This window comes from Palaemon carinicauda, chromosome 11, assembly GCF_036898095.1.
Source record: "Palaemon carinicauda isolate YSFRI2023 chromosome 11, ASM3689809v2, whole genome shotgun sequence".
Taxonomy (NCBI): Eukaryota; Metazoa; Arthropoda; class Malacostraca; order Decapoda; family Palaemonidae; genus Palaemon; species Palaemon carinicauda.
Window position 1 is genome coordinate 129,074,459 of NC_090735.1, and position 20,106 is coordinate 129,094,564.

Genomic DNA, 20,106 nt, shown 5'->3' on the forward strand with positions numbered 1-20,106 from the left:
GAGGTACAGTAAAATACTGTACCTAAGACTCACCATTTAGAATAAAAACGAAACTATTTACCTGAAAGATCTATTCTAACGTTGTTACTGATCTTACAATATTTTATATTAATATTTTATATTAATTGTTCGTTACTTCTCTTGTAATTTGTTCTTTATTTTCTTTCCTTACATGGCTATTTTTCCCCGTTGGAGCCCTTGAGCTTATAGCAACCTGCTTTCCCAACTAGGGTTGTAGCTTGGCGTAACGTATTTCAGACTGGTTTAAATTATGTATAATACAGTATATAAACTTTCATTTCTTCTTTACATTCCTAAATACTAAATTGTGAATAAGTACCTGGCTATTACATCATTATTACCATCAAACCTTTTATTAACAGACTATTGCAGTTTTAACCTTCCTCTCTGTTCACGTTTAAGTTCTCCAATCACGCCAAGAACATAATTCTATCTGCAGGTGTTTCCACAAAGCTATAATTTCTTACACTTGACAATTTCCTCGTCAGACACTGCAAGGTTTCTCTCTCTCTCTCTCTCTCTCTCTCTCTCTCTAACTCTTCTTCTTCAGAAAAAAAAAAAAGAGATGGTTTCGCACATTCAGTTCTAATACTAGAATGGCATCAGGGTATTTTCGTGACGCGCCCAATCATAATGGAACAATTTATTCGCTACGTCAGTGTCAGACAGTTTTTCGCTAAATGTTCCCTTGACATTTCCCTTGAATATGCCCTTTCATCTCCCGCAAAGAGAAAATGTGATTTATGATCATTTTTTAATGTACAATCGGTAACATGTAATTTTATCCTATTAAATCCGTAGTTGATTGTTTCTTTTGAATATTTTGATTTACTTTTATCTATTCCTATCTCATCTAATAGCGATTTTGAGCTTCGTTCTTTTAGACAATTACTAAAAAATAGTCTATCATCAGATACGTATTACGACGAGAATGGCATTTACATGAAAGTGTCGACTAAAAAAAGAGAAAAGAAAAAAAAATTACACCGTTTTAAAGTTAAACCTTTTGACATTAATTTGACATTAATGAATTTCGGTTTTTCACAATTAACAATAAATTAATGTACCTCTTCTGCCTAGCAGACCATGTTTCAGGTTGTGATAGCTCACAAATATAGATTTTTAATGGCATTTCGCAAACGTTAGTTTGTTCACTTATATATACTCTCTCTCTCTCTCTCTCTCTCTCTCTCTCTCCTCTCTCTCTCTCTCTCTCTCTCTCTCTCTCTCTCTCTCTCTCTCTCTCTCTCTCGTTCTATCCGTAGCAGACCGAGTTGGCATTGAAAACAAATCGATACACAAAGTTCACCAGATAACTAGAAATTTTGTGTCGCGATCTAATGTTACGACTGTCTTTTACATTAAATTTTTACAACTGAACCTTCATTCTTACATAGCACAACAAATTAAGTTCATTACAGCTATTTGCTGTGAAGAATTGAAGTCTTCAGAGGCCCTAAAATAATGCATGGTTCTGCCTATTGTTTTTTTTCTCTCTCTCTCTCCTCTCTCTCTCTCTCTCTCTCTCTCTCTCTCTCTCTCTCTCTCTCTCTCTCTCTCTCTCTCTATTAGTCGTAGACCAGTCCATATCAAATGTGAATTCAAGGCCATGCTCTTTTATGTATTCTGAAATGATATATCTTTAAACCGGATCTTATATGAACATTATCATTATTCTTTTCAACTGACATTTTATTCGCTTTTGTATATCAAAGTTTGAAAGGGATATCATTATTATTATTATTATTATTATTATTATTATTATTATTATTACGTGCTAAGCTACAACCCTAGTTGGAAAAGCCGGATGCTATAAGCCCAGGGGCCCCTAGAGGGAAAATAGTCCAGTGAGGAAAGGAAACAAGGAAAACATTTTAAGAATAATAACAACATTAAAATAAATAATTCCTATATAAACTATCACACTTCAACAAAACAAGTTCTCTTAGGATATTTCACTGGTAGGAAAAATATTTCACAGCTTCAGTTAATATAACTGAAAATCAGCTTCAGGGCTAAAAGGGCCCATGAGTTAATTTGTTCAGGTTTAATTTTCTCCGGCTGTTCACAAGCTCTCGTTTTGGACTATTTTTCCCTGTTGGAGCCCTTGGGCTTATAGCACCTTGCTTTTCCAACTAAGGTTGTAGCTTAGCTAGTAATAATAATAATAATAATAATAATAATAATACGTGACGAGATAAGTGATTCCTTAGATCTAAACGATGCATAATCGTCTTAAACTTAGTCATTCTTAATGAAGCACATTCGGAGAAGGTTTTTGGATACAAGTGTATGTCTGATAAGCAGATATCCCTATCTTTGCTGATTTCCTTGATGCGCTAGTAAACCTGCAAGCTCCACATACACACACACACACACACACACACACACACGCGCACACAAACACGCACACAGGTATATATATATATATATATATATATATATATATATATATATATATATATATGTGTGTGTGTGTGTGTGTGTGTGGCGCTTGCTGGTTTACTAGCGCATCAAGGAAATCAGCAAAGATAGGGATATCTGCTTATCTGTTTTAGAATACAACTCTGATGCGCAAATGGCGGGCGCTGTTAAGAGAAGCGCCTTTTTTAAGGGTGGTTTCACCTTCGCCATATTGATAAACCTTTAAATATCCTCTGATCTGACCACATATAATATTTCAAACTCGGTAGTTTCTTGTAGTGTCTGCAACCTCACCATCCTTGTGAGCAAAGGATGGGGATTTGGGGGGAGCTTATAAGTCTACCTGCTGAGTCATCGGTACCCATTGCCTGGTCCTCCCTGGCCCTAGCTTGTCTTGATTGGGGCTAGGGCGCTGATCATAATATGGTCAGTCTCTAGGGGGCATGGTCACTATCTCTTGTCTCTGCCATTCATGAGTGGCTTTTAAAAATAAAGAGGGGTAAACCAGTTTTTAGAAAAGAAAAAAAAAATCAATGGTGGCTCCTTTTAGGTGACATGGGCCAGAGGAACTTCGCAAGTTCCATTACTTAGCAAAACACAAACAGTGAGCACAAACCGATACCTAATTTCACTGAGATAATTCATTTCTTATTCATAACACAAGAGAACTGTGCGGAATATCGATCTCCGATAATGTTGATCATTCTGCATCTTCTCCGGAATTCTTCTGCCGTATCGGGTTTAAGAGATCGAGGCCTCGATATGAGAAAATGGATTTCAAAAGTCATTCTAATCGGGGCTCAGGAAGATTCAGGCTCGATAGTTTTTTGTAGTGTCTACAACCTAAACATCCTTGTGAGCTAAGGATGGGGAATTTCGGGGAGCCTATAGATCTACCAACTGAGTCATCAGCAGTCATTTCCTGGCCCTCCCTGGTCCTAGCTTTGGTGGATATGGGGCTCAGGCATTAATCATATGCTTATGTGGTCAGTCTCTAGGGTATTGTCCTACTTGCCAGGGCATTGTCACTGTCCCTTACCTCTGCCATTCGTGGGTGGCTTTAAACCTACTCTCTACTTGTATGTCATGTTAATTAATAATCCATCTCCTAAGTTATGTCTCTTAAGCCACCCCAGCAAAAAAAACCGCTACCTTACTTATGGTTTCAACTAATTTTGTCTTATGAAATGGCGGCGTATATGTGCACCAACATGTCCACCATTCACTGCCGTATATTCTAAAGTAACCTTTTCTTTAATTTCACTTTCCAATGAAGGCACGCTTCCCTATTCATATTCGACATTTATCTTTCGTACCATTTGCACGAGAAAGCCTTTTAGCAACGACCAGAGGCAGAACTGGTGCCGTGTTTGATAAACTTGGGATACCAACAATAGCGTGACTACCGCAGGAGAATTCTAGATGACCTCAGGTCATCTGAAGGATTGAAAATGTTTTTGACGAGATATTATTAGGAGGCAATTTGCACGGGAATCCTCTCTCTCTCTCTCTCTCTCTCTCTCTCTCTCTCTCTCTCTCTCTCTCTCTCTCTCTCTCTCTCTCTCTCTCTCTCCTCATCACTATCATCATCATCCTCTCCTCCTACGCCTATTGACGCAAAAGGCCTCAGAGGATTCATTACTTGAAACATCAAAGGATAGCCAGTTCCTTGTGATGCGCAGTACCTATCTAAGGCAAGTGACCCCTGCCGGTCCATACTAATTCTAGTAAGATCAACCGCCAGGCATCAGGAGTAAAAGCCGTAAAGACAGTTTGTCCATCGCCTTAAACCCAATCCGTCACCCTGCTGCCAGTGACTTCGTCGCGATTTAGGGCCGCATTTCCTCCGCACCCAAAGCTCTCATTACTCCAACAAGTTGCTCATCCGCTTATACGAGTATAACCGTTGGCAAAAATAGATTGCTAAGATATACCACCTAGCACGGTCTCTCTCTCTCTCTCCCTCTCTCTCTCTCTCTCCTCTCTCTCTCTCTCTCTCTCTCTCTCTTCTCTCTCTCTCTCTCTCTCTCTCTCTCTCTCGGTGCTATTATACGAATCCCCTCATATCTAAAAGTATTTTACTTCATTCCAAGCTTCTCGAGAACTACATCCTCTAGGTAAAATTCCCCTAAAAGTTCAAAGTTAACGATGTAACTTTATCGATAGCAATAACCACACAGGATTTATATCTGCCGTAAAATAATGTAATCTGCCGAAGAGCTTTCGTAATTTCGGGAAGGCAGAATTACATTTGATCCAGTAGAGTGTCCCACTCAATTCATGAATACGACGAAACGAGGGAGTGGGTGAGTTTGAACCTCATCTCGGGAGTGAGTAAGTTAGAACCTTATCGAGTGGGTGAGTTTGAACCTCATCTCGGGAGTGAGTAAATTAGAACCTTATCGAGTGGGTGAGTTTGAACCTCATCTCGGGAGTGAGTAAGTTAGAACCTTATCAAGTGGGTGAGTTTGAACCTCATCTCGGGAGTGAGTAAATTAGAACCTTATCGAGTGGGTGAGTTTGAACCTCATCGATTGGGTGAGACTGAAACTTATCTAGTGGATGAGTTTGAACCTCATCGAGTGGGTGAGTTTGAACCTTAAGAGAAAAATATTAACCTCATCGAGTGGATGATTTGAGCCGCATCAAGAGGAAGTTTTTGAAACTCATCAAGTGGATGAGTTTAAACATAATCAAGTGGTAAATTTTAACCTCATCAAGTGGATGAGACTGAGCCTCATCAAGTGGATGATTTTGAACCTCACCGAATGGATGAGTTTGAATCTCATCAAGCGGGTAAGTTTGAATCTCACCAGGTGGAAGAGTTTGAACCTCATCAAGTGAGGAATTTTAACCTCATCAAGTTGATGAGTTTGAACCTCTGGAAAGTTTGATTCAGTTCAAAGTCTGTAAAAGAGTTACACTAAAATTTTAGATAGCAAAATATTTAAGTGATTTGCGAATAACATGGAATTCCTCTTGAATATTTCGCATAGGTCTATGACCGCAATGCCATAATGAGTCACTAATTATTAATCTGAATATGGAATCTTTCTCAACTAGCTGTAAAATATAATTCTACGAGAAAATACGTTTCAGGGACGCAATTTTTCAAGCCGACAATTTACCACTGACTTTAGCAATTACAAAAAAAAAAAAAAATGTATATTAATGTTAACAGGGTTTCAACTTACGAATTTAAGACCAATATTTTTTCCAGAGGCAGCATCGAAATCATTACTTGAAGAATACAATTCATCTTTTGGGTAATTGAGAGAGAGAGAGAGAGAGAGAGAGAGAGAGAGAGAGAGAGAGAGAGAGAGAGAGAGAGAGAGAGAGAGAGAGAACATTATCCTGTGGAGCACCAGACATGGAAGACCTAAACTCGCTAAAATTTTATCAATGGCTTTGTGCTAGAATTCATTTCAAACTTATGAATGAGATACTATAGTCCATTTCTTTTAACGAGTCATATTTGCACCGACTCGTAACGGTGCCCTTTTAGCTCGGAAAAGTTTCCTGGTCGCTGATTGATTAGAATTATCTTATCCAAGCAATCAGCGATCAGGAAACTTTTCCGAGCTAAAAGGGCACCGATGCGAGTCGGTGCAAATATGACTCGCTAAAAGAAATGGACTATAGTGAAAACCCATAAAAAAAAGTAACAAGGTTAATTAATAAGAATTCTTATAAATAACAATATCAAGTTGGGTCTTACATCTGTTGGTGGGAAGATTTTTTTTTTGGGGGGGAGGGGGAGTAACTGTCTCTATGTTCTATTGCCAGTTGAATTAATCAATCGATCAATTACTCAATCCTGTAAATAGATGGATGATTTCTGAAGTCATTACATGCTATCTGATTGACTAGATTTAAGATTTTCACATAAACTTATCCATCAAAAGAAAAGGCTACGGAATTTTAGTCGATGTAGTTTGAATATGAGATGTACAATTGAACTTAAATAATGACAAATTTCAGCAACTAATATGCAATAAAAAAAATGGATGAATAAAACTGTTTTCATATGAATGTATATACTTACTCAAACACACACCCATATATATATATATATATATATATATATATATATATATATATATATTATATATATATACATACATGTATATACATACTGTGTACATATATATATATATATATATATATATATATATATATATATATATATATATATATATATATATATATACACATATATATATATATATATATATATATATATATACACACATATATATATATATATATATATATATATATATATATATATATATATATATTGTATCAGTTCAAGTGAAAATTCATTAAAACCCACCACGAAATCAAATGAATAAAAGCCATACTAAAAAGCATTTCATCCACAAATCTTCCTCCCAATATTCTTTGTCCATGACAATAGGACTTGACAGCAAATGAAAAGCAAATCTCCATAGTAATTTCAAAACAACAAAAGAGGCTGGCTTGATCTGAGCATCATTTGATTTAGCTGAACTCGCTGAATATGCCTTATCGCCTCCATCTCGTAAACTTAGCAGCGAGGAAGAGGCTCTCGTCTGCCTCTAATAGAGGGCAGATTAACCAATTCCCAGTTTGGGCTTTTGCATTTGCTCCTCCTTGTGTATTGATCTCGATGGCACTAGGGCTTGTCGGACACCAGACGGCTGCTTGGATTCCGCCTCGTGTTTCCTCTATTGATTTAACCCACTCTCCATCCAAGCTAGGACCAGGTATAACCAGACAATGGCTGCTGAATGCGACCTACCATCCCTACCTCACAAGGACGATGAGATGAAGTTGTTGGGTCATACAGAATCCTTACAAAAACAGCTCAATGGTAGGTTGATTACATCGAATATATTACCTGATTCCGAGCCACTTTCAAGCCAAGTTACAACCAGGTAAGACCAGACAATGGGTGCTGAGGATTCAGCAGATCAAACTAGGACGATAAGGTTGTGGTCCCTCGTGAAATCTATCTAGCCGTGAGCTCGGCTGGAACTAAGGACCCACTGATCACTAGTTGGTGACGAGTCAACTAATCTACCACAATCTTAGACGATTGAATTTAGCTATTAAGCCAAGCATTGTATCTTGGTTATTTAAGGATTATCTTTTATCAGAGAATAAGAATAAACTAAATATGTAAGTAAATAGTCTTGTGAAATAACTCATATGTTGTGTGCTAAGATACAGAGTGAAGGACAAAACCTGGTTCAGCGATGATTGTAGACGTACTTATTTGGAGAAGTAGGAAGCCTATCATCTTTGGAAGGGTAACAGATCTTATTTGACTTGCAATAACTGTAATCAGCTTAGAGCTTTTGCTCGGAGAGTCTATGCTTCAGCTGAAAAGGAATACAATTTAACCATAAAAGAAACCCTTTCTGATACAACTCAGGAACATAAGTGATGGGCTACCCTTAAATCTGCAATCTTTGGAGTAGTTGCAACAGTTCTTCCTTTACTTACACCAGATGGCTCAGTCACTCCCCTTTGGTTGGTGTGCTTGACAGTAAACAGCGTAATGAGAAACTTGATCTTCCTCATTCTTGTTTTCCTGAGGCTAAACTAACTAGTTTAGCTTTTGGATCTCGTGAAATTAAAGCTCTCTTGATGGGTCTTGATGTTTATGGAGGTGTAGACCCAAATGGTATTTTCCCTATGTTTTTTATAAAGACTAGATTTCTTAGCTCCAAAGTTATCTGTTATTTTGCACAAGTTACCAAGAAGATGAGCTTTTATCACTTGTTGGAGAATGGGTAATGTTACTCCAGTATGTAAATGTGTTTGTGTTAGCTCAAGTGCAACTGATTGCCACCCAATTTCCATATCTCCAATATTATCTAAAGTTTTCGAACATCTTTTGGTAAAACGTCTTAATAAGTTTGCTGAAGGTAATCATCTATTCCCTGGTTTGCAATTTTGTTTTCGTAAAAGCCAGGAGCATGTCATGCCCTCCTTACAATCTCCAATGCTGTACAGAAATCCCTTGATTGTGGTCAGGAAGTTCATATGATTGGCTTTAATTTTAGAGCTGCCTTTGACCGTGTCAATCATGAGGCCCTTGTTTTCAAACTGAAACAGTTGGGAGTGGGTGGGTCGTTTCTTACTATCATTGATGAATTTTTAAGTAATAGATCGCAAAGAGTTGTTGTTGATGGGTACCATAGTGGTTTAAGGAATGTGATATCTGGTGTTCCTCAGGGTAGTGTTCTTGGCCAATTACTTTTCTTACTATATACACATGACATAAGGTTTGGCCTAGAAAACAAGCTTGTTGCATATACAGATGATGCTACACTCTTTGCATCAATTCCATCTCCTGAATGTAGATCTTGGGTTGCTGAATCCCTTAAGTAAAGATCAAGCTAAAATCAGTGCATGGTGCAAATTTTGGAGCATAAGGTTGAATCCTAACAAAACTCAAAGTATGATTGTAAGGAGATCAAGAACAGTGGCTCCTCAACATCCAGATCTCAGCACTGATAATGATTTTATAACTCGGTATGACTTTTAAAATTTTAGGTGTGATTCGCGACAGCAAATTTACTTTTGAGGAAGACATTAGGTCTGTGTCTTCTTCAATTGCACAAAAAAATTGGCTTTTTGAGATCAATCTATTCTGAAGAAGTCTTTTAATTCTTTCATTCTATCTTGTTTCGAGTATTGATCTCCTGTCTGGTCTTCAGCTGCTGATTCTCCTCTTAATTTGTTGGACAGGAACTTACGGTTTATTAAATTTCTTATTCCTGATCTAAATATTAATCTCTGGCACCGTTGTTCAAGTAGTTCGCTATTCATGTTGCATGAGATTTTCATAATTCTGATCATCCTTCACATTCAGATCTTCCCGGACAGTTTCATCCTGTTCTAATACTAGGCATGCAGTTAATATTATTAATCAGGCCTTCTCCATCTCGATGCTCAATACTACACAGTATTCTAGAAATTTTATTGCAACTGTGACCTAACCAGGTAGTTGAATCGATGGAACTTCAAAAGTTCAAACTTGTAGCAAATGTATTTATGTTGAACGGACTAACATAAGTCTTTTTATAGTTTATATATGAAATATCTGTTTTGGTGGTGTTACTGTTTTTAAAATATTCTATTAATTGTTAATTATTTCTCCTATCGTTTATTGATTTCCTTATTTCCTTTCCACGCTGGGCTATTTTTCCCTGTTGGAGACCTTGGGGTTATAACATCTTGCTTTTTCAACTAAGGTTGTAGTATAGCTAACAACAACAACAACAATAATAATAATAATAATAATAATAATAATAATAATAATAATAATAATAATAATGATGATGATGATAATAATAATAAATATATTAGCATTTCGTAGATAATCCAAATATTTATCTACATCCACATTCCGAGATGCCGTCACCATCTAAATTATCTTCCCTCTATAAATGGCCATATCCGAAACAGGGAACATAATCAGTTACTTTATATCCCCCATCCCATTCAGGATAACTTGAAGTAAACATAACTTTTTGTAGATGTTAAAAATGGCGATTTCAAAGAAATTATTCCGCTCAATGGACCGAAGTCTCTCTATGGATTTACGTGACTAAAATTAACATTTAATCTCCTCTTGCCTTAAGTTAGTTGTAACATCATTTTCCATAGTATGATTGTTTTTTGCTGTTCCCACGTAACCTGAATCTCCAAAATTTATGTGTGTGTGTGTATATATATATATATATATATATATATATATATATATATATATATATATATATATATATATACGGTATATAGTTATTATATACAGTACATATACATATATATACACATATATATACATATATATAAATATATATATATATATATATATATATATATATATATATATATATATTATATATATATATATACATATATATATATATATATATATATATATATATATATGTGTGTGTGTGTGTGTGTGTGTGTGTGTGTGCATTTGTGTGAGTCCAGTACTACAGAAAGCATAACAATTACGTTTCAGTTTATAAATTATACAAATTGTTACAAAAGTAATAACGGCCAAAACATATTGCTTTGTACTCTCATTACACTTTAAGATATGTGTCATATGAAGTCAAATTTTTCTTTCTGTCCATTTGACCTAAAGGATTATGACACTGGCCTACTTTCAGGAAAAAAAAAAACACCGGTTTCAAATGTTGACGCTGATATTCAAAGAATAGTACCCATCAAAAAAATTTATAGGCCTAGTCCCTAGAAGACTCATTTTGAAAACCTAACTAAAGAACTAATTAATTTTCTCACCTTTCTTGACCCTTCTGTAGTCAAGCAGCCTGAAAAAGCCAAACACAACGGAAATTAGGAATGAGGTGAAATGGCTATTTTTTAAGTTATGTTCATAACTATATATCAAAACATTTAATAAAACATATGAATTCTTTTGACTATGCACACAAATTTACAAGTGACCCGTGTGGATGGATTACCATAATGAGGGAAAACTGCTGAACATGGTGAATAAATATATTTCTTTGAATACTGGTGATGTAATTAATTTGTGTGAAATGATGCAATTATATACACACGCAAACATACACTCGCAGACATTATATATATATATACTGTATATATCTACATATATATATATATATATATATATATATATATATATATATATATATATATATATATATATATACATATATATATATATATATGTATATATATACATATATATAGTGAGAGAGATGTGAGTACATACATATATATATATATATATTTATATTTATATATATATATATATATATATATATATATATATATATATATATATATATATATATATATATATATATATATATACCATTTACTGAATCACTGTATTATCTTTCGACGGAAAAACTATACACATGGCTCTCAGAATAAATCTTAGCCCCTGGACACAAGAATGAAATAAAAAAGACAGGACAAGCCACAGAATTGGATGGGAAAACTCGCTGATGAAATAAGACAACTTTCGAGTCTCCAGTATTACCACGTTATCTCAAATAATATGAACCCCGATTCGCATGAAGATATGGAGAGGCCATATTAGAGAGAAGCCTTACCTATTATCTATAAATGACCGATATAAAGCCGAGGTGGGTCATTGTTATCAGTAAGAACTAGGTCATTGTTAGGCGGAAGAAATCATGCCCTTTTCGAGTCGGCTCCTTTGGAGGAGCTGTTTAGAATAACAGATAATAATTCAAGGTGGTACAGATCTTCCCAAAACTAACTGTTATAAAATTCTGAGTCAAATACGCAGGATGAATGGAACTAACTTTATTTCTACGGAGCATGAGTTTATATACAACCCGTTCCAAGGAAGAACGGTACAAAAATTCAAACAAAATGATGCCAGAACATGCGGCCCATCAGTACGAGGGGAGAGCGATAAGGATAATATATATATATATATATATATATATATATATATATATATATATATATATATATATATATATATAGATATAGATATAGATATATAAAAATATCGTTACAGTATACGAGCATGTGTGATACACGTGCGGTACAGTTTTAACACTAATGGAGTCTCTCAGGAGGCTGAATGGACAGTATTATTATCATTATTATTATTATCATCATTATTATTATTATTAGCCAAGCTACAAGCCTAAGGGCTCCACCAAAAACAACAGATCTCCAACAATATCCTATGATATTCCAGTAAGAATAAACAAGATGTTAAACAAAACAAAGTTAATGCAACAAAATAAAACTCACTTACAATCGTAGGAAAGACAAGTTTCAATACTTCACTGATAAAACGGATAATCTACATGAGTGAATAAATAAACCAGGAAACCCTGCGAGATATAAAAATGGAACAAACATGAGCAATCAATAGATTTGGAAATAACAAGAAGCGAGTTCATAGTGGGAAAGAATGAAGCCATAAATAAGGAGTTCAGTTAACGGGACCTTATGCCAGACCATAAGAAAATAGTTGGGAATATCAATAAGTCATATATAAATTTCCCCAGAGAGATTCCTGGCTCTACTGAAGCCGTACTGATGACCAGAGTGAAGGAAGGTTGCGTATCTGCATACTGTCCAGGAAGCGAGAGAGAGAGAGAGAGAGAGAGAGAGAGAAAGAGAGAGAGAGAGAGAGAGAGAGAGAGACGTTGTAAAGCGTCATGAGTATTAGCCTTTTAATATAGCGCAGTTGAGGCTTCGTTGTCGGTGCAGCATGCGATTTCTTTAGGGAATACCTACAATTGATGTGCTTGCAAACGCCAATCCGCCGTTTTCCTGTAGTTTCTAAGCAAAGGGCAGAGGAGACTCTTTAGCTTTGGTAAGAAGCTCTTCTAGGAGAGGAACACTCCAAAATCAAACTAATGTTCTCTAGTCTTGGGTAGCGCCATAACCTCTGTACCCATGACCTTCCACTGTCTTGGGTTAGAGTTGTCTTGCTTGAGGGTACACTCAGACTCACTATGCTATACAAACAGAACGAAAATGAGCAAATTTCTTGAAAACTAGTTGTTTAGAAATGTTCTTTTCTATGCTTCATTCAGTTTGTACATACTTCAACTGGTATTAAGCATGTCTTCAAATTATGTCTTAATTAAACAGTATCAATTGGGAAGCTGCTAAAAAACTTATATTTTGCCAAGATATTGTTAAATGAAATATCATTGAAACATGTTTAATCAACAACAATTTTGAAGACCTGCTTCAACACCAGTTTATGTATGTACAAACTAAATGAAGTACTAGTAAAGAAAATTTTTAAACAACCATCTTCTAAGTAATTTGCTCATTTTTGTTCGGTTTGTAAGTCATCACAGGGGTTTCTTTATATTGTTAATGTACTATTAAATCAGAAGACAGTGAAGAGGTGTAGTAATAAAATGAAATAGCTTGTCAAATCTTCGTTTCCTTTTACCTCCTGGCTTGTTGTCATCTTGAGACATCGCACATTTCAGCGATTTGTTGTTAATATATATATATATATATATATATATATATATATATATATATATATATATATATATATATATATATATATATATATATAAATATATATATATATATATATATATATATATATATATATATATATATATGTATATATATATATATATATATATATATATATATATATAGTATATATAATGTATTTTTTCCTCTGTATAGGATGTTGTTGGTGCACACATTTGAATGATCTTCATTTTATAGTTTTCATTTAGTTTGATAATCAATACTGCAATTCTATCACTGATACTATAAAATATTTCTATGTTACCTGCAAGATTTTTATTAATAATAAACCCCACAACAGCAACAATAACAAATACAGCCACTATAGCTCACTGCAAGACAAAGGCCTCAGATACGTATATTCATTTCTGGGGTTTGGGCAGTTTTCATCACCACGCTGAAGAATGCAGATTGTGGGAGATTTTTGACTGATCGCTCACAGCAAACCAACCTATTATGGGTGGCCTTGACTAGCACATCTTTGAGGATCAGGGTGATATACGAACCCTTTCATCATGTTAAGTATTCCTCATCAATAAAAATCTTGAAGGTAACACAGAAAAATTTTATAGTATCAGTGACAGAGTTGTAGTATTGGTGATCAAACTAAATGAAAACTATAAAATGGAGATCATTCAAACGTGTGCACCAACCGAATCTATTATTATTATTATTATTATTATTATTATTATTATTATTATTATTATTATTATTATTATTATTATCATCCTTCTATACAGAGGAAGAAATATAAACTTTCTATGAAGATCTGGATTTATCTTTATAAAAAACATAGGACTCAATTTACATTTATCTTGGGTGATTTCAGTACTAAAGTAGGTCAAAAGAGAGAAGAGAATCGGCGGCGTATAAATTTGGAGTAGGCACAAGCGATGACAGTGGCATGCTTGCAGAATTTGCTGAAACAAAGAATCTTAAAATAATGAATAACTTTTTTCTTATAAAAAGGAACATGGAAAATGGGCATACAGAAGCCCAAATAGAGAAATGAAAAACGAAATAGATTCTATTCTCATTGAAAAAGTTAATTCAGTTGAAGACGTGATATTGTTAAACAAGATAGGCAAGCGGATATAAAATTATAAGTAAAATTTGTATAGATTTAAGGAAAGAAAAATAAAAATTAATTTCAATAAAGAAAACAAACTCTTATAATATGAGGAAAATCTTATGAGTTTAGTTTAGCAACACAAAGTAGGTACTCCCATCTGCATGAAGAAATACAACCAGGAAAAGGAGAAATTAATAGTAATTTAACAAAATTCATATTGAAATCAGCACAAGAGATAAGTGGAAAATATCCTAAACAAGATCCATGAAAACTATCAGAAAACACCAAAAATAAAGAAATAATTGAAAATGAAGGTAAAATATGAGAGAGGAAATGGAAATAGAAGAACTATCCAAAATAATAAACAAACTAGAAACGGAAGACATTTGTATAACACAATCAGACTAAATTTCGGAAAAAAAAATAAATGAAGGAACACGCATCAAATGGATGAAAAGAAGACTTGGAACAGGGTACCAATAGATATGTGCTTTAAAGGTTGAAAACAGAAATCTCATCAACAAAAGAGATGGAGTGATAAAAATTGCAAAGCATTTCTATCCAATGCCATACAATAATGATACAAGAAATAACTTTGCCAATAGAAATAATGAAACACCTATAGCAACACAAAAAGTAACCGTGGGAGAAGTAAAGAAAGCGTTAAAAGACATGAAAAGAGGCAAAGCAGCTGGATAAGATGGCCTAACAATTAATCTAATAATAGGAGGAAACTTCGTAGTAGTAAAATCACTGAACTTTATACAAAATGTTCAGCTTGGAAAAACTTTATCATTACACTGATTCACATAAAGGGAGACACAAAAACCCTGAATAATTACCGCCCAATAAGGTTTCTCTCAGTAATATATAAAATATTTATAAAGATCATATTAGGCAGAATAGAAAGAGCTAGACTTTAATCAACCAAGAGTGCAGGCAGGCTTTAGAAGCAGGCATTCAACTGACCATATCCATGTAATTAACCAACTAATGGAAAAATTAAGAGAGTATGACAAGCCACCATGTATGGCATACATAAACTAAGATAAATATTCTGATTCTGTCAAAATTTCAGCAGTAATAAAAGCCCTTCAAAGACAAGGAATAGATGAATTTTATATTAGAACACTTGAAGATATCTATACTGGAATTACAGCAATCCTAAAACTACATACACTAGTGGGAAAATTCTGTTTGAGGAAGGAGTTAGACAGGGAGACCACACCTCTCCTAAATTATTTAAAGTGTGCATGGAAGATTTTAAGAATTTTGATTGGGAGAATGTAGGAATTAATATTAACAGGGAATACCTTTACAACATAAGAATTGTAGATGATATAGTTCTATTTATTGATTCATGGAAGGAATTGCAAAAGATGATAGATTTGAAAAGAAAAATTAGAAATGTAGGATTAAAAATGAATATGAATAAAACTAAGATAGTGTTCAATAAAATGCAGAGACAATATATAAGGGTTAAGGACGAAGTTTTAGAGATTGTTAATAAATATACATACCTAGGACACAGTAAATATTTCCCAAGGACATGAGTCCAAAATCAAAAGAAAAATAAGCTTGGGATGGAGGGCTTTTGGTAAAGAAAATGGGATTATATAAAGAAAATTGCAACTTTCTCTAAAAGGAAAATTATTTAATCAAATGGTCCTACCCGTACCAATTCATGCATCAGAAACATGGAGTCTAACTAAAGCCTTAGAACATAAGCTAATTACAAGAGCTATAGAAAGAATAATGATGGGAATACCATTAAGAGACAGAAAACGAACAACAAGGATACGAGAGCAAACTGAAGTAGAGAATATTCTAGCATGTAAGAAAAAAGAAATGGACATGGACAGGGCATATAATGAGAATGACAGATGGAGAAGAAGAATGACAGAATGGGTCCTGAGAGATTGCAAACGCAGGGGAAAGGAAAGAAGACGATAGATTAAAGAGCTAAGAAAATTTGCTGGTATAGATTGGCATAGAAAGACTATAAACTGACGCTTGTGGAAGGACATCATGCCTGCGGCCTTTGTCTTGCAGTGGACAAGCAACATTTTATATATATATATATATATATATATATATATATATATATATATATATATATATATATATATATATATATATATATATATATACTGTATGTGTATACGTCTGAGAGAGAGAGAGAGAGAGAGAGAGAGAGGAGAGAGAGAGAGAGAGAGAGAGAGAGAGAGAGAGAGAGAGACTCACCATTAATAAAGGAGGAAACGAAACTGATGATGACAAGAATTTTCTATAGTATTAACTCACATATGTTAGATATCTATACAAAAGCTAGACTGAGTGTTATCTGGCAATGAGAGAGAGAGAGAGAGAGAGAGAGAGAGAGAGAGAGAGAGAGAGAGAGAGAGATCTGAAATTCGGAAGAAAACTAAACTCATAAAATAGCCATCCCCATAAAATAACAATTTGCCTGATTGCTTGATTTCTTATCGATATCTTAATTTAGTTATAGTAATTTCCAAATATGCACGAGAAGGAGAACGGTGTACATAAAGGGGGAAATAGATATACATAAGGAAAAGTTGTACGTACGAAGGAAAATGTGTACGTAAAAATAAATAATGTGTACATCTATGGGAAAAATTAGGGAGACATAAGGAAAAGGGTTATTAAACCTAAAAGAGAAAAATGGGAAAAATAGTGGCTTGATGGAAAAAAAATAGGTAGACATAAGGAAAAGGGTTATTAAACCTAAAAGAGAAAATTGGGAAAAATAGTGGCTTGATCCAGCAAATAATCTAATTTAGTGTATAAACACTGCAATTTGTAGTGTATGGGTATTCCACATAGCTAATGAATTGTCTGTGCATTTATCGTCGTGGAAGTTTTCTGAAAAGAGGTTCATCCATGATTCACTAATTACAGAGATGTTACAATGATCATTGCATTTTTTTGTGTTCAAGTTAAGGGTTGAACGGTGGGAAAAAATTACATCGCGTATAGACAAGACATCAGTAGCTGACACACACAAACATTCGCTGTTGATTCTTAGTGTTAAGGGGCGGTTCCGACCCAACACCCTATACTGGCAATAAAAACTCCGTGAACTATATATATATATATATATATATATATATATATATATATATATATATATATATATATATATATATATATATATATATATATATATATATTAGTGTACGCCACCCGTCAAAAATTATGGCTGAATACTTATATATGCACAGACACATTCAATCGCTCCCCCGTTCCCAATAACACCTATATATATATATATATATATATATATATATATATATATATATATATATATATATATATATATATATATATATATAGGCCTATATATATATATATATATATATATATATATATATATATATATATATATATATATATATATATATATATAATAAGTGTGTATTTTAGTTGAATTCCATCACACAATCACTGATCATTGAAAAAAAACTTTATTATCTTTCAAATCAATTTACCCATATCTATATAATTTTGAATTTTATATCTTTTCTATAATGCAAACAATACTTTTATAATATTTATAGAACCTATTTTCTAAGCTTTCTAATACTATCACGTTCCCTTGCTAATATTATATATCATATTTCAAAACACAATTCATCTCTGCCTACGTTCTGAAAGGAAATGAACGGGCTACATAAGTCAAAACATCTACAAAAACAGCTTTTTGTAGACAAAACCGATCGAGCTTTATACCAAAATTGGTCCATTTTCAATTTCAACTCTCCGTTTTCAATGAATAAATCCGTTGGCAAAAGCACCCAAAATTTAGATCATTCTCGCGAGCTCTGTCCCTGAATACCACGACCACACAATCCTAGGAATGTCCTATCTACCAGTTTCCAAAGACAATCCTCAACCGTCTTACTTTACATCAGTTTGCACAGTAGGTGTCAGGGGGGGGGGGGGGCATCTGAGCCTCGCCTCCTCCTCCTCGACGTGTTTTTCTCAGGGCTGGGGTCTTTTCTTGGCAAACTTGGCGCGCCATTAGTATGAGATCTTGGTCACAGGTTCTCGCCTCCGCTTCTACGTACGTAACATTTCTTGATAGTAGTTGCTTAGAGCAGTCGGTTTATGATTTCAGGCGATCGTAACGCGAAATAAAACCCGCATGGAAACCATCCCGATGCCCATATGTTTTTCTAAATGCCTGGTTATTCGTGTCGATGGCTTTAGTTACATTACAAATAAGATCTAAGTTGAAGCACATAGTAATATTGGATGAAATCTTCCTTCGAGCAATTGTGTATGTGTACGAGAAATTTCGTGCGATCTCACTTCTTGTTTTCTTACTTTTCCCTTTTTAAAGGATTATACAGTTTGTGAAATTCTTAACCAAGCTTCTTAATAATCTAGTTTTCCTTTTAAGGATATTTTAAACATTTCTAAATGTTACAATACGTTTAATCAGTACGGTAGTTAAAAAAAACATTAATACCTCATATATATTTTGATATTTTTAATTCATTTATAATTATCCTTTCCTACTCATTCACCCTTTAAAACCATTCTCTCTCTCTCTCTCTCTCTCTCTCTCTCTCTCTCTCTCTCTCTCTCTCTCTCTCTCTCTCTCTAAGAACAGATACTACACTTAGATCTTAGCCAAAAGGTAGAGTATTTTACACACAGTGTCATCATTATTATTTCCCTTTTTTATCAATTTTCTCATAAAATATCGGGTCGAACCAAAATTCTTATCTCCCTTTTTCTTATACCCACAATGCAATGCCATTCAACACCATTACCCGAGACATATTCTCGATACCATGCTCCCGTGGTCATATTCTCAACATCAACAACGAACTTCTTCTTCCCTGCGTTTTTTTTTTTTTTTTAGGCTCGTCTGCTCATATGTCAAATAATCTTTACCTCCCAGCCCTCCCACTTGCTTTCGAGTGTGATTCTCGCCGAGTTTATTCTTAGGCGGCTCTATTAAAAATGCTTCCAAGATATTATCCTCTCTCTCTCTCTCTCTCTCTCTCTCTCTCTCTCTCTCTCTCTCTCTCTCTCCGGTTCCTTCTGGCGCACTGCTCGGCGCTGAGTGAATTTTCCCTCGTTTCTTTGCTTTCAGACAATTCCTCGTATTGCATTTAGACCTGGCAGTGGATGTTTGCTTTTCCCGCTGTTACTTTATCGATGATTTGTCTTACATTTAAATTTTAACTTGTTTGACACACTATTTTCTTCGTTTCTTTAGACAATCTTTCTAGATTTATCAATATTCGACACTCATCTCTTTTCTCTTTCATAGTTTAAATTGTCGACATAACTATTTTCTTCGTTCCCTTCGATAATTTCTATATCTAGATTTAACAATATTCGACACTCATCTCTTTACTCTTTCAGTTTAAATTGTCGACATAATTAATTTTCTTCGTTCGTTTCGACAATTTCTTTATCTAGATTTAACAATATTCGACACTCATCTCTTTACTCTTTCAGTTTAAATTGTCGACATAATTAATTTTCTTCGTTCGTTT

At 34.2% G+C, this 20,106-nt stretch overlaps 1 protein-coding gene across 2 annotated transcripts in view; it reads right to left on the reverse strand.

Moving 5' to 3' along the window:
- Positions 1-20,106, reverse strand: part of LOC137650206 (probable G-protein coupled receptor 21) — a 131,413-nt gene that overhangs the window by 102,273 nt on the left and 9,034 nt on the right. The window contains exon 2 of one of the 2 annotated variants that reach the window (XM_068383393.1): positions 10,756-10,784. The exons of the other annotated variant lie outside the window; for it this stretch is intronic. The gene's annotated coding sequence lies outside the window, so the exon portion shown is untranslated. The remainder of the gene's footprint in view (positions 1-10,755; positions 10,785-20,106) is intronic. 2 annotated transcript variants of the gene reach the window in all.